The sequence below is a fragment of the Simochromis diagramma genome, unplaced genomic scaffold (genome assembly GCF_900408965.1).
Source record: "Simochromis diagramma unplaced genomic scaffold, fSimDia1.1 OVJJ01000205.1, whole genome shotgun sequence".
Lineage (NCBI taxonomy): Eukaryota > Metazoa > Chordata > Actinopteri > Cichliformes > Cichlidae > Simochromis > Simochromis diagramma.
In genome coordinates, this window is record NW_024386782.1 from 3,430,350 (window position 1) to 3,445,206 (window position 14,857).

A 14,857-nucleotide genomic window follows, 5' to 3' on the forward strand; every position below is an offset into this window, starting at 1 on the left:
CTGCAAGGGCCGGTTTGTGGAACCCAATCTGCTGGAGGGAAAACGCTGACTGAGATGGCAGGAAGTAACAAAGAAATAATGTCTCTCCATCACATCCATCACAACCGACTCGCATCTGTAACAGCTAACAGCTGGCTACAACAAAATGACCTCCCCTGTAAAAAGCTACAGTCTATTCCTGAGCCGTCATGAAGCACGCCTGACCTTGCTGCCAGCGTCCTTACATATGTATGCACTGTCAGTGCACTGTCAGTATAGTGGAAGCTACATATGACTCACACCAAGCAGAATGTTGCGTTTTCGCTCACGTCTTGTAGATGTTTAACATTTAATGAGTAATTATGTCATCATATAAGATGGCACGTTTGCCGCCGTAGGAAGTGCTGCACTGCAAAAAGGCAAATAGTGTCACTGTTTTCAGCAGTGTTCAACACTCAGCAAAATCCTCCACATTGCAGAATAGAAAACAATTTGTGCTGTGTCGCCTCCTATTCCTTCTTAGATCCTTATGCTTAAGGGCCTTGCCAACCTGCTGGCTGCCATGCATCTCTCTTCTATTGCTGAGTGGCTAACTACTCTAACCACACTGGGAAAAAAGGAAGGGAAAAAAAAAACAAAGAAGAGGAGGACAGGCTTGTTTCTCTGCCCCCATCCCTCTGCAGGAATTTTCTGCCTTTGATTTCTTCTTTTTTTCAATAACCAAGGGCTCTTTTCACCGTTGCCAACTCAATGAGAGCTTATGCGTCCTTCATCCAATTCCAACCCACCACTCTCTGTCTCTTGCCGGTACTGTCTCTTCCTCTTCGTTTCTCTGCATTTCGCCTTATAAATATAACTTCTGTGAAAAAGCTGCTGTGTGTTTCTTATGGTTCCAGTCTTTGAAGAAGAGGAGTATTTCAAATCATTCACAGCTCTCTCTCATGGCTTCAGAGGTGTACATTTACATGCTGTTTAGTGGATCACGTTGTATTATCAACATTAAAATCCTGACTAATAGAATGTTTTCTTAGCTATATTGGAAGAGCTATTTTCCTGTGTCTTTGGGTTAACTAGAAATATACACAGTGGGAATCCTTTCTGCTAATTCGTGTATGTCACACATGCATTTCCTGTCTAAAATTGCTAATGAAACCACATTTAACCACATTCTCAGTACCAGTTTCCTTTTCCTTTTGAATGAGATGCAAAGGTAAGTATCTAAGTTTGGGTCTTTATTCTCTCTGACTGCAGGGATAGTAAACACAATCATTAACATGTTTGACTGCATGTTGGTTAATGATACAAGAACTCTGTGTGTTCTCATCATTAACTTCCATTAACTGTTTTCCTGCCTCATTGAATCCTGCGTTAATTGTACAACAGTTATAAGATAAAAGTATCCTGCTATATGGAGTTCGCGTTAGGTCTTTCTATCATTATTTCTCAGCTCTTATCCAAAACATGTTTTCATTAGGATGCGTCAGCTGCAGTAATACATATAATATGTTAAATAGACACATATTGTACTACATCCAGTTCCAATAGACAAGCGTAGGATGCAAAAATTATGCCTGCATTGGAAATATTTCGAAAATGGTCTATCCACCATGTATTGAAACAGTTAGTATCAGGAGTCAAATCTGAATTTTATTATTATGGAAACATCCAAACAAGTGCAGGGAAATGTCGATGTCATTTTAAGAATATTTAACGGGGAACTTTTATGAACCAGGACAGAACCAAATCAGATCATATGAATCACAGACTTTCCTGGGGGGATTGTGGTAATAATGTAACAGTCTCTTATGAGAAACAATTTTCTCTATGAATTTTGAAATAATTAGCATCTATATTTTATCATAAAAAGCCAATTTAATTCTAATAGCAGCATAGATAAGAAAATAGAGCAGAGAAGTTAAGCAGACTCTCGTATGGACAAGTATATGCATGCAGAGTCTGAATGAGATTAAGATGTTAGGATTGGGGGGGGGGTTGTGTTTGGCTGCGTCACAATAATGCCTCTGATCAGTCCCATCAGTAAACATTTCTGGGTAAAAGTACCAAAACCTGATGCAGAAATCTTTTTAATATTATTTTTAACCCATCATATGGAAATTTTTTACCCACTGTGGAACTCCTTGTGCATACAACATGCATAAGCTCTACCCACATCAGTGATTCTCAAGTAAAGGAACAGTGAGGGCCACTCAAAGAACTTCAGTGTCTCTTGAAGTAGTGAATAGTGAATCTTGAGAAATACTTTAGATAATTCTCCAGCAGAAGCCAGCCTCTTTTTATTGTCAGTGTCTTGACTGACAATGTTATTACTTAAAGAAAACCCATTTTTAATATCAAATCAGAACATTTCCCATTTGCTTCTGGGATGAATAAAACCTCCCTAATCTACACACAATGCATTTGTTTTAGTCACTGAAAAAATCCACAGCATGAGTAAATTAACATGCCAAAAGAGGTAAGTAACACTATTTCTTCTTAGAAGTCCGAAGTTAATATTAGTCCTGTGTGAGATCCGTGTGTTCAGTTTACATTTAGTCATAGTCCATATTCTATTTTTGTACAACTATTAAGTCAGCCTCAAAACCATCAAGTGCCAACTGAGGGTCTTCTAGATAGAAATTAATTTCTTTACAAGTAATTTCTCTTGACTAATTTCCCCACAGAGTTCAATAAAAATTTAATAAAGAGGAACAACTGATAAAGGGATCCATGTACTGTATGAATCTTCCTCCTAGCAGTGTTGTGGTTTAAGGCTGATATGGTACCTCAGACACTTTTTGATTTGCACTAATTTAGCTACCAATCAACTTCAAATCACAGCAATAATTATGAAGAGAAAGAAGTTTAGACGGGGGAGTTCGTTCCAGTACTATGATGAAAGTAATTGTTCAATTGACTGAAAAAAATGCTTTTAAGGTTCTGTGATGTATATTAGCCCTTAATAATTAGAACATTAATGTGCAAAAAATGGAAGATATTCTACTGGTAAGAGCAGCACAGTACAAAACTGTACAGCTAAGCAAATGTTTGGAAGGACAAAGTATAGTTGCCCTTTTAGAACTCTTTAGCAGTACTGCTGAAAAAACAAACACACACACACACACACCACTAGACATGTTCTTTGACCTTGACAAACAAAGATTGTTTATAGGTCTCTAACACTGTCCACGAGAGATGTCTAAAACTGAAAAACAGGCCTGGTTTTGGCCACCAGAGATATGTAATGGCGTTATTGGACACATGCACCACTTTCTCTCTGTGGCACCTACATACTGAAGGTTGTTGTGTCAAAACAATGGCCTCCTTTAGAGTGTAATAAAGCTGGCTCGGCCTCTTATTTGTGCAACAAGATTCTATTCCTGGAACAATGCATTAGACCGTGATTATCATTTGTCAGCCAAAAGGAACAGAATTCCCTTTCAATCACTCAGAGGTCAGGTAGCAAGTCATTTTGTTGAAGTAGAGGTGAATATATACGTGAGCCTCTGTGTGTGTGGTGAACTCAGGACCTGCTTGATTGCCCAATTGCAAGAGACATTTATGGCAGGGTAAAACCTTGTGTAAACGTCATTTGCACCAGTTATTAGGAAGGTGTGGCAGATAGGTTGGAGCTGCAGTACAGCAGGGGTTCTGCCAAGCAAACGATTGATCATGGTAAGGTTAGAAGGCGGAGTAGATGGGTTGTCAGAACCCTGAAGATATTCAGGTCCTCATTACTGGGGGTCACAGTATCCATGACCTGCACGTTCAGCTGTGTCGCTTGAGTGCTCATGCACTAACAGCCAGGCTGCACTGTAAGCAGAGCCCATTCTCTGTCCCCGTGAATTCTGTTGGTCCCAAAAACTGTCCTTGATTGCCAGTGGGTTACAATTCAACTGGATTCCAAGTCCAGATTTAAAGTGATCACCATCAGAGATAAAAATTATAGCGTAATATACAAGGATTGCAGAGCTCAAAGTCAGTCTGCAAATCTTTCTTAAAAATAATTGTGGATTGCTTTAAAAACAGTGCAGTATTTGTTGTCAAAGAAAACTTGTTAACATGCTTGGGTGTCACTGCACAGTGGGGAATTTTTCTTGCCACCATCTCCCAAGGTTGCCTTTTAAAAAAACAAAGCTACAAAGTTGCTTAGCACTTATAAATTATATTCATATATATATTGTACCTTTGTACAAAGCCTTCACAAGGTGAGATCAAGGATGTGGTTTGAGGATGCAGATGCATTTTATTAGCTGAAGAGTAGGGCAGTACTTAATAGTAAATTTTCTATTCTCGGTGGTAATTCACGACTTTGCTCGTTGCAGCAGTTAGTAGACAGTTTAATGTAAGAACTGTGTTTGCCTTCTGAACCATAATTAACTTCCAAATTCGCGTATTCGTTGCAGAAAAATGCCTTGTCTTCCATAGCAGTTGCGTATAGAGTAAATAGAGAAATCAAAATGACTGTTTTGAGAGCCCCCTGTGTCTAGTGCGTGCCTTCAGAGGCTACAGGACTTCAGGAACAGAGATGAATGGACACAGAAGCGAGTGCAGCCGAGTGAATCCGAAAATCCTGCTGACCGACCTGTATGTGTTTTCTCCACGGGGGCAGAAAGAAGCGTGACTGTGAAGGGAGAGACGTAACAACTCCCTACCTTCCACAGCTCCTTCTGTGGGGGGAGACTGTGCGCAGACTTGTGCTTACTAATTAACTTGCCAGAGAAGAAAATTCACACAAAAGAGAAGAAGTCTCATTTCTTATCGTCTCGGGTTTTTTTCCTCACATGCATGCAGCGACACTGAGCACTTAAAGCTGACGTTAACCCGTTAGCGGCGAGACGCAGGAGCTGCCACGAATAGATCCAGTATCCACGACCCCGGTCGGTTGACCGGGATAGGACCTCGTGTTCCTCTCGCACTGGACTCGTATCTTTCCCCCCTCCTTCTCTTCTTTTACTCCTTGGGCTGGTTCTAACTCCCGTTTTGTGGCTGTTAATTACATGAAGTGGATTGTTGTGCTCGCTACAAACTCAAACCGGGACTAAACGTTGTGGTAGAGAGACGGAGAGAAATGCCAACGGCGGTGACAAAGAGGAGATTCAGTAAGTGCACGTTATCTCTGTCTAAATGTCCCTCATTGAACTTGAGACGCGGCTTTTAGCGGTGCCGTTAAGTTGCATAACTTGCGGATTTTTTTATTGTTCAAACGTTCACGAATTTGTTTGTTAAAAGTGGAAACACTTAGAAAAAATGACATTAAAGGTGCACAACGTGAACTGCTGTCGTTCCGTCTGGGGGGGAAAATGGGGCTCCGACTAACCTCAGACAGCCACGCACACAGTTTGTTGCTGTTTTATACATGCTAACTCTAAATGTATAGCTAACAGCAACTTTTATTTCAGTGCCAAATGAGAGCGACTAATATGTGGTCCGCTTGAGAGACGGTCCAAGAAATATCCTGCCTCTCATTTCATAAAGAAAGCTACCCACTCAGATGTAGGTAAAAGGGAAAAGATGAGGTGGAATATTAATCTCATTTTTTCCTTTTCTTTTTTTTTGTAAGCGCAAACCTGCCCATTTCATAGATTGCATGCACTTTTCAGTGAGCAGGAGTCTTCGCAGGACCGAAATCTTTAACCATGTTGAAAATCTGTCGACAATTACTAATGAAAGAATAAACGGGGGGAGCAGTGGTGGTCTTTGGGGTGCGAGCCCATCGTCACCCTGTTTTTCTTTCTTCTTTCATTCCTTTTTTTCGCAGGGTGTGTAATTGCGATGCGGTGATTTTGATCCCATTTTGATCATTACATTAAAGAACGATTTGCCCGGAGGTCCTAGCTGTCTCCAGACCTGGCTTTTTCACTTCGTGCGAGCGTGCATGAGTGCGCGGGCACGTCGGTGAGTTCTCACCCCCCCTCTGGCATATGAAATCTTTGCTCTGTCTTTATTTATCATTATCAGACAGGTCGGTGAGTCCTTGTATGCCCATCAGTTGCAGAGGCTCCTGTCATGTGTGTCTCATCCCTCACACTTGCTGCAGCACTGGCTGCAGAGGAAGGTTTCATGTCAAGAAACTGCTCCTTGCAGCTCTGGCAAGAAAAAGAATAGATTTCATCACCAGCCCTTCATGAGAGACTTTAATTGTGGAGCAATTTTTATGACAGCGTTTACAATTTGCAGGTGCGCCACATCATCTGATAACCTCGAGGCCAGTTCAGATCGTGAACAGATGTGAATTGGTTTTTCACTGGGTGGATATACAGAAAGATTCCTCAGCATTGCATCAATCCCTCGCCCTGTTGGGTTTATTTAAAGAAAGGATTGGAAGCAATTTTGCAGGGTTGGTTATATGCTGAAGTGGGCTCATGGCCGTGCTTTATCAATACACGAATCCGTTTAAAGCTGTCACAGACACAATGAGGAGAGCTAACCATGAGCCACACTGTAACAGGATGATACAGGGTGAGTTAGTTTCTTGGAATTGCATCAGAGGCTCTCTGCAACCAAATCCTGGGCCCTGCTGCATGTTTGGGTTTCTAACTGCCAGCTGAAAAAAAAGTGACACGGTGTATTTCTATTCCACATTTGTAGTGAGCTGTCCTATAGATGGTGTGTGGCTTATGCATATAGATTATTTTACCAGCAAACGTACGGATTTGTCAAACTTGGATGTCATTGCTTTCCCAAAGTAGGTGATTCTGATGGTGCTTCTGTTTGGCTCCATGTTTCTGAATTATTCTGGTGGACAGACATGTTATCAATTAAGCGTGTGTTGACAGAGCTGGAGCGTTAAGATTTTCTTCAAATTGCTTGGCTCATCTTCCTGTTTACTCTATTTTTTTGCGAGCTGTGAAAGCTATTGCAGAATGAATCTATATCTTTTTAATGCTTTCAGTGAAGTGTGTTTGTATTTTTGACCATGGTATATGTTTGTTTGAATGCTGACACATTCCCACAAGCCATTAGGCTTAATTTACCCCCCCCCCATCAAGAAAAGACGTGACTTATTTGACTGTGATTGCCGCAGGATTATAGTCTGGCCCACGATTGCTTGCTTGTTTTGTTTTGGATTTTGTGTGTGTGTGTGTGTGTGTGTGTGTGTGTGTGTGTGTGTGTGTGTGTGTGTGTGTGTGTGTGTCAGGAGCCTGTGCAGGAAAATATCCTAGGCCCTTAGGCGGTGACGTCATTGTGCACACTGAAATTAAGTAGTTCTTATTACTGAGGTCAATCAGCACTTTGCTAATTTCTTTGCTGATTAAAATTCATTGTTTTATTCTCCAGTTTTCAGAGCAGATATTAAACAGATCAAAAAACTTTAACTAAGAAAACTGCTTTAGTTAAGATACTTTTTGATCAGCTTGAACTGCACTGTAGACAAAGATGTGTTCTGCAGTGTTTCCCACAGAATTAGACTGGGTTTGAGGTATGTAAAGGATAAGAGCTCATTACTTTGCTGGTTCTCCTCCAGTCGTTCTCACATCATTTGAACTGACTTCATCTTAATTGTCTGGAACTGCAGGTAGAAACAATGACTTCTGTCCTGCTCTCCAGCGTCAGCAAGTTCAGCGTAGCAGCACCAACAGGTGTTTCCCACCTGCTGCAGGTTCTACTTCAGAATGACCGTTTAGCTTCAGAGCAGAACAAGAGCTACAGTTGGCAGATGCAGTCAGAGATGGTGGAAGGTTGCTGAATGACATTGAGGACCACAACAGCGATCTGTCAGAGGGAAAACATTAGACAGGAAGGACCAGGGCTAAATGGCTAGTAGCAACTGAGCTTTCAAAATAAGAGTATCTATAAATAAATGAATAAAATTTTTATTTACAAAATACCTGCACAGCTTGCCTAAGTGTGTGTTTTTAGATACACTTTTTAAACCCATTTAAAGCCATTTTAAACCCAAATTCTGAGAACAGGATTTGTGACATCGCATCGAGTTTGGAAGATAATCCTTGTCCACTGGGAAATATACAGTGTTGTCCAGAAACTTGAAGCTTGCATTGCTGATGAGAATGGGCTTTTGTGATGAGGGGGACATCTTGCATTCAGTGGTAGCGATGCACCGATCGATGTGCTGGTAATCTGAATCGGCTGGCTTGCTGCTGATTTAAGCTGACACTCACTTTCTTTTCTAGCAAGGGAATTTAGGTTTATACTGCAGAGGAAGTTTTGGTGCCCACCCAGGGAGGTTTCATCCAGGTCTGAAGAAAAATCCACTTTCCTTTTTAAAGATTGGAATACCTAGGATGTCACTTCCTCGGGTGGGATACTCAGGCATTTGTATTAATCGAAAACAAGCAAATAAACAACACAAAACAGGAAAATGCAAAGATTTAAGTTGAAAACGATAAGGGAGTGATTGGATTTACCCCCTCTTACTCACACACACACACACACACACACACACACACACACACACACACACACACACACACACAAAGCCAGGAAAAAAACAAAAAATTTGATTTTACAAATAAATCACATCAAATAAAAGGTTTTTTTTTTTTTTTATCAAAGCATGGCATTTCTATACATCTAAAGCAGGCCTGTAGGCAATCATTATCAACATGATAGTTTCAGGTTTTTGGTATTCCTTTAAATGGTGGAAAGATGTCACAATTAATTTAGCAAGGACACACACACACAAAATAAAAGTAACGATACTCTAACCTGCTTTTAAAATATTTGAGTGAAAAATGAGGTTTTTCACTGAGGATTTACTTTCCTTTTCATGTTGTTGATTTGTTGTGTTTGTTGGCCTCAGTACATCTTTGGCCTTTGTGGTGATTTGTGTATTCTTGTGTAGGGTATTTCCTAGCAGGCCTGGTTTGGGGCTAGTAGCCAGAGCATCTGCCTCAGCTCCCTCATGTGCCGGTACTCCCTGGCAGGGGCTGGGCTGAATGGCACTGTTAAGGAGCTCCAGCTCCTCTGTGGCCACACACTGAAAAACCACTCGGCACAGCCCTCTCCCCGCCGATGCTTTCTCATGCTTTCAGTATGGGTAAAATCTTGGTAATTTCAGGGCCCTGAAGTTCTAATGAGAGGTTTTGCCCATAGTGCGTTGGTCTGTGGTGGGCGGGATCAGCATTTCTCAGGTTTATAGGGGATTATAACTGTTCTGAGATGCCTCACTGGCCCACTGTCAGGGCGTTGGCACAGAAAAACCAAAACTCTTTTTTTTTTTTTTAACCACTCAAACTGGTTCAAACTGGTTGTGATGTGTTTCTGGCATAGAATTTGTTTGTCTGTAAGCTAAAGTTTACAATCAGAGCTGCAAATCAGGCCAGTAACTGTAGGTATAAGGGTTCAGATTCACATGCACATATGAGGTGTGCTGATTTTTCCGCCTAGGGGATCAGGATATGTTGCCGTTGCATCTATGGGGATGCTGCAAGCAGCAGCTATTGTCCTTTTTAGCATCCCATCCCCACATAGAGACAGGGTGCTCTTAGTAGCACGCATGGTGGATTTTTAACAATGCCTGTTCCTTAACGTCAGTAGCATAGAGGCAAAGAATGATTTACTACTCTGTCTGCAAGGGTAATGTAGGAGCAATTTGACTGCTGATTGAAACCAGGTCTACCATTTCAGAGTCCACTGGTGGCATTATAAACCATTTACACCAATGTTTTACAGGGCACCTCTGCATTTGGAAAAGTGGAAACAGACACAGGGGCTAAAAATGGCCTGCTCTACCATGTGCCCCCCCCTTTTTTTTTTTTTTTTTTTTTTTTTAAATCCATTCCTTGTGCGGTTTGTTGTTTTTTACTTCAAACTATGTGAGTGCTACTGAGTGAAGTAGTGAATACAGATGACATTGAAAGGTCATATGTTAGGTTAATCAGTTCTGTCTGTTTTCATTTAGGCAGTCGGAGATATAGGGGGTCCATCTGCTTTTGATTAGGCAGCCTTTTCCCTAAGTGGTAAAGCTTTTCTCTCCAGCTGCTGAGAGTGAATTAGAGCCATAGTCCAATTTGTTTGTGGAGACCTATGGACATGTATGCACCTTGACTTGCACTTGTGTATACATAAAACATCGCTATTACTTAAATGGACCAAGCAGCGTCGATTGAGTTTTTACTTTGAAGCACAAATCGACTCGTTCCACAGTTAAAGTGTCACTGAAGAGCAAGAAAAAGCGAGTTTTCAGAGCAAAGTTCCAAGACTAATGAGTGAAGAATGCTGGAATTTGATGGCTCAGCCTTGAGGATATCAGTGATCTGTTATTGCCTCTATTTATGACAAGAACTCAAGAAAAGCTGCAGTAATTTCACAAACCTGTCAGCTGAGGCCAGTGACTCTGGTGGAGTGGGGCTTTATTGGTTGCTTTATAAGTTGAGTTAGTGTTGCTGTATCTCACTTGTATTGTTTAAAAATATTTAATAAAAGCTGGATATTTTAACATTTGTTAAAGCAAAGATGCAAACATCAGTGAAAACGGTTGGCATTTGCTGCATTATAATTAAATACTGTCTTTAAAAGGGTTTTTGATGCAACTTTTGAAGAACTTTTGAAGATTTAAAATCCCGAGAGCCCAGAACATCACCGTCTCTTTTTTTCCCTGTTAACAAATTTTCTGATGTGAGAAACGGAAACTCTGGACAACTGTGGAACATCATACACACAATGTGCAGTTAGCTGCCCATTGGTATGCATAACAAAGTCTACAGTGAGATGTAGAAACTGTTGCTATTCATCTGCTGTCCCTGTGATCTCAGACAGTCCCAGATGGCTCTGCATTCTCAAAAGGCCATCTAATTAAAACCCGTAACCCCCAAAACACACAGAAGTGGGGTGTCTTGAGTTTAGTAACTGTTTTATTTTTTTTTAAACGTCCTATGTCAGCATTCCTGCTTTTTTGTATATTTTCTTTTCAATTAAGCAAGAAAGAAAGATCAGGATCATGTGATTTGTTCTTAATGATGGCATTGTGTTTATTTTTGCCTTTTATTAAGAGGAATATGATTCTTAAGTAGAGAATTATCAATAATAATGAGTTTGGGGCCTACTGATGACGATGCTGCTGATGGCTTGGAAAAAAATGTACAGTACAATGTCGTAAGTACTTATACAATAAGTTAAGTTACGATAATATATCCATGGAAAAGTGGCTTAGAAATTACTATCTGAAATACACTGAATATCACTGACTCTGTGTTCTCAAAAGAAAAAAATATTTTCTGCTTTTCTGATTGCTAAATTATAGCGTATAACATCCTGTTGTAGCAACACGTTGTACAATGTAGCATAACTCAGTGCGGCATGTACCAGTGATAAATCAGGCTATTGACCATGCAATTTCCTCAGTATCTGTTCAACAGCAGTGATATGGTTGTTCATCTGAAGCGATGTCTTGTGGTTTGGCACTACGTGAGAATGTTTTTGTTGCATTGTATGTGGCGGCTTTTGTTTTTGTATCATCCCACTGAGAAACCTCTCGCAGAGACTAAACTCCATTGTTACACTTTGTGCTCTCGAATACCGTAGTTTTATGCCTTCATAAAGATGGTATCATAGTAAATTGAAAATGGAAACATGAGACTCGTCCTCAGGCAGACCTTATTTTTGCAGTGTTGAAAACATATGAAATTGTAATGCCACTGTAATGCATCAAATCCAACTGTGAATTTTATGAATTATGAATTAGAGTCCAAATAGCTTCATGTCCTCTACACTTGCCGCTCGTGGGTTATTACTTCTTTCGAAGGAGACGTTAACATCAGTTTTGTGGATGCTCAGGCTCGGGCTTTGCCACTGTAGAGGGTATTATCCCATCCTGTGTACTGGTAAACGTATCGGGGCGTTGACAGGAACATGCAACGCACGTCTAAGGCCTCAGTGCCTTGGCCGTTCATCTGCCCAGTCAGCAGAAGTCTGCAGATGACGCACTCTTTCATTTTAGACAAATGCTGGATGGGGACAAATGGATAGAGCAGCGGTTCAGCGGCTGGTGTCATTCGTTGCGCTTGTCATTGACTACCTATTCTTTTCAGCTTCTCATCTAATTAGGGCACACTGACTCACATAGTCTCACAAACACACAGATTGGTACCTGAATTGATGCAGAACATTACATGAAGGTCAAACAGTCAGCTGTCTTATCAAGCTGATTTAAATGTCACATACATAGATTAAGCACTGAGTGCAGTTCACAGCGAGCTAGTTTTTCACCCTAAACACGGTTTGACTTCTCGATTTTCAGAAATATTGCCTTACACTAACACTGGGTAAATTATCTTTAGAAAAATAGGGAACATGCCCATCTTTCATTTAGTGCTTTACTGTTCTTCATTGACATGTTGCAGCATAGTTGCCTAAGTGATAATGGGAAACATTTGACAGTCATAATGCAATTTTCCAGTTATGTTAAGAATCATGACTTTGCAAGTTTTATCTCGCATGTGTTCTTTCTTTAGATGGATGTTAGTACACTCCAGCTTTCTTTTTTTTTTTTTTTTCCCAAAAGCTCCTTTGCTCAAGGGAATAACTGTCCAGTCCATTACCAGCTTTGGTGAGAATATGGTTATACGAGGACATGGATTCTGGGCGCTCTTTAAGGTGCAAAAATCTTCCGAAAAAGAGCAAGAAATCAGTATGAAGAGAGGACACTCGTCAAATTCCTTTTAACGTACAGACTCTGTAAAAGCAGTTGAAGTCTCACAGTTGGTTTGGTTTTTAGAGGCTTGGTAATATTGAAATTGTGTCAAGACAAGACAAACATTTTTTTTCACACGTAAACAAAAACTGAGTAACTGACCTTGAGATGGTTGTAGCAAGTGAATTGTGACACATGAGCCCTCGTTGGCACTAACTGGTCATGCTAAAACACAACAGTTAATGGAAGAAAAGTGCATGCCTTGCACTCAGTCTGCCCCGCTGATATGGCAGATGGATAGGATTTTAGGGAGTGGGGGTGGGGCTCTTTGGCAGTGAGGGACAGAGATGACAGCTCTTCGTCTGTGGAGGGCTACCAAGGGCCTTGGCTCTGAGCACCTATTGTGTCCTCCTGACAGAGCCTTGATGCCATCAACGACCATTAGTGTTGACAGCATGTCATCGTGTCACACTGCAGCTCACGGTGAAGCAGTGAATAACTAAGAGCAGCAAATAAAAATGGCACACTGAGAAATAAACTGGATTAATGTGAGTCTGAAGATTTTTGTCTCCTACGTTTTGCAGGAAGGCTTGTCAGAGTTGATAAAAGCTGAACAGACCCAACACTTCATTTGAAATAGAAATATCCACTTCAAATAAATCACAAAGAATACAAAAACAATCAAGCTACAACAAAAAGACTAAATTATGTGCTGTCTAAATCTCATCTTGACTTTTGGCCTTTCCTTCGAGTGAGACGGTTGGGACAGCTAATGTTGTGACACAAGTGAAGACAAGTGACTCCAATAAAGCCATGTAATGAAATAATTCATTTACTGAATTAAGGGCTGAGCAATGCTTAAACGAGGACTTTTCCCACGGCTAGTCGTGCATTGCACAAACCCCCCAAAAAACCTAATAATATGAGGCTGCCAATAATGTACCATCAGGTCTCTAACTTGTACTTGTGAAATACTGAAATGTGTAAAGTATTTATATATTCAGAGTATAAAGGATAGCATCTTTAGGGTCTCTGGCGTTAAACAGGTGATAACAATCACAAACATGTGTGAATGTTTATTCTTTTTTTTTATTTATATACTTTTATGATAGTTTGATTCCTTTAGGATGTTATTCGAGTAAGATAACAAGATGGCCACAACAATCACAACAGGGGGACGAACCTGCAAAATTTTGTGCATTTAGGCCTCACGTACACGGGTATTTTTGAAAACAGAGATTTTACTGTTTGTTTTTTGTTTTGTTTGTTTTTGTTTTTTTTTTTAATCCGGTCCACACACGCAGATTTAAAAAAAAATCTCTGTCCATATGTAAATGCAAAATATGAAGTCAAACACTGTTAAGAACGCGCCAAATCCTAACCGCGTAGAAATGTTGGCCAATCAGAAGTCTAGAAGCCGGAGAGGGAAAGAGTAAGCAAAACCTTAGAAGTCTTAGTTTTCACTTATCCAAAATGCCATTGACATGTGAATGAAAGGCCCAAACACATAGAAAAAGCTGCATTTTCAAAAATACTCATGTACATGTGGAGGTAGTTTTTACACTAAACAACAAAATCTGCTGTAAAGCCAATGTGGAAATGCAAAAAAAAAAAAAAAAGTTCCTTCAGTGGCCACTTGAAGCTGGCTCTGAAAGCATCAATTGTAAAGTACTCACCAAAGACACTTATGTTAAAATGCCCAACTCTACATCATTAAATAGCATAGGGTTTTTTGTGGGGGGTTTTATGTTTTGGTCTGAAAAACCTTTTAGGTTTCCCCCCCCCTTCAGATATCACTTTACAAGTCACTCAACTGGAGTCTGTGTTGTTGGTTCTTGTGGAGCATTTCGATGGACCAATATTTGTAATACTTTTGCTGTGTGGTACAGACTGTCCTAGGAGTGTGCTCCAGTCTTAATTAAGGAAATTCTAGTATTTTATCAGTCTGTAACTTTGCACTAACTCCAAAATATTAACTTGGCAGTGTCCAAAATGGTAATGAACATTAGGCTTCAAAATGCCTAGTCCAGAGCAAATGGGACGCATTCCCATCGACCTTAACATTAATAGTAAATAACCATATGCTTTTCTTTATTGTAAGTCCACCTTCTCTGATATTATTTTTTTTTAAAACTTTTAAAATGCAATTTAAAAATTTAAAATTGCCAACAGATAAAGCTGTAGTGTCTGATACTTTCCTTGAGGGATTTGTTTTAGTGTTTCACTCCCATCTCTCTGCAGTGAAGTAAAAGTAAGAGGGAATGGAGAAGCGCTGAGACTTTTGAA

General features: G+C 40.3%; 1 protein-coding gene across 20 annotated transcripts in view; it reads left to right on the plus strand.

Moving 5' to 3' along the window:
* The first annotated feature begins 4,525 nt into the window (after nucleotides 1-4,525).
* Nucleotides 4,526-14,857, plus strand: part of LOC120724413 (receptor-type tyrosine-protein phosphatase F) — a 156,633-nt gene continuing 146,301 nt past the window's right edge. For 3 of the 20 annotated variants that reach the window (XM_040016657.1, XM_040016634.1, XM_040016667.1), the window contains exon 1: nucleotides 4,530-5,078. The gene's annotated coding sequence lies outside the window, so the exon portion shown is untranslated. Of the gene's footprint in view, nucleotides 5,079-14,857 lie in introns of all 20 variants that reach the window. The other 17 variants (XM_040016743.1, XM_040016677.1, XM_040016689.1 and 14 more) reach the window with 11 other exon arrangements.